Source organism: Rhopalosiphum maidis, chromosome 2 (genome assembly GCF_003676215.2).
Source record: "Rhopalosiphum maidis isolate BTI-1 chromosome 2, ASM367621v3, whole genome shotgun sequence".
NCBI classification, from domain to species: domain Eukaryota; kingdom Metazoa; phylum Arthropoda; class Insecta; order Hemiptera; family Aphididae; genus Rhopalosiphum; species Rhopalosiphum maidis.
In genome coordinates this window covers 42808072-42809814 of record NC_040878.1, presented here as the reverse complement: position 1 = coordinate 42809814, position 1743 = coordinate 42808072, and positions in this window count along the sequence as shown.

Sequence of the window (1743 nt, the reverse complement as noted above, 5' to 3'; positions counted from 1 at the left end):
AAATAAGAATAAAAAAAAATGTCTATATTTTTAATATTTTTAAATGTCCTACAATATTATCTTGTGTGGGATACTGTATTAAATTTGAATGTTTTTTTTATTAAGCTTAAACATGTTTACGGACACTTAAAAAAACCTAAAAATACCTATAAAGCCTATAGGTAGCTTAAATTTAGTTTAAATATTTTATTGAGTGTAGAAAAAACATCGGAATGTTTCGAGTTTCTAATTATCTTTAACTATAAAATTAATATCGATTACACGAAACTGAAATAAAAGAAATTCAATTCAAAACCTTGAACTAATTCTACAGTATTTCTTCAATTTGTAATTGAAACTTGAAACCCATAAACATTATTTTGGTTACGACCGTTTCTTAAAACCGGGTCTGGGTTATAGCGTTTATTCTAAGGTTTCTTTATAATATATCTAAATTCAATTATCCCTTTATGTTTAGTTACGATGTCTTTCTATTTTTTTTTTCTATAGTTTTCCTTATAATTTTATTTACACCCTTAAAATCTCAGTTTAAATTTTTTAATGTTATTCTTGGTCTCTAAATTGAAAATTTTACACTGTTATTAAATTTAAGTCATAGTTATATCGAAAATGGGTTAAAAATAATTATCGGTATAAATAGTATAACTACAGATTATATAGATATTATAGATTTTATTTTAAAGAATTAAAAATACATAGGTAATATATTATGTTTTATTGAATTCTTAATAATCTTACTGCTTTTTTATATTATATACTAAATATCAATATTTAATATATGTGACATCATTGAAAATATCTCCCCCCAGTAGCGTATTTACGGGGGGATATGGGGGATAGATCCCCCCTTGGTCTTTTTTTACTGGTAGGTTTAATAATTTCATACGTATATTACAGAAAATGTAGAAATACAGAATAACATTTTTGAAAACGCTATACTTTATTATAATATTGATTATTGATGTTTTAAGAATTTGGAAATATTATGGTTGATGCACGTAGTGGCCGTAGTCCATACACGACTTACTGCTAAATACGTATATGATTGAAAACCATTAGTATCGTAAATCGTAAAATGCTGTCATTATTGTTATTAACGACCAGGCTATATGGCTAAATTATCATGTTTTTAATAATAAGCATTTGGTTGCTATTTCAAAACATATTGCAGGACGAAGGAATGTATATATAAATAGGTATTCTAAACAATAAATTCCCATAATTAAATGAAATACAAATAATAATCAAACTTAAACGGTAAAATACGAGTTATTAATTATTTTTATAATTTATTATTGCAATAATAGTTTATTTTTAATCCAGCATAATAATTCACTAGGTAGTAGGTACTCATTATAGTTGAACACTCGCGATAGTGTCAGTACCGAACTTCGGTATATAAATGTTTAATAATTTTGAGAAACAGTGATAATTAGTGTACCCTTCCTCCCTGTCGAGGAAATTATATGTTTGCCAATGTATTTACCCCCCTTGACAATATCCTAAATACGCCACTTACCCTCATCACTTTTCTTAGGCGAATTCCTAAATGCGCTTCTGATGTAAATAGCCCACAACTGCATTGTGTAAATTGTATTAATTCGATTAATCTTTAAAGGCAAAGTTATCCCCCCGTGTTTATTCAATATAAAAACACTGAACGATGCATAAATTAGGTTTACATAAATAATTAAGACACTCCATTTATGTTACACTTAAAATAACTTTATTATTATATTATAT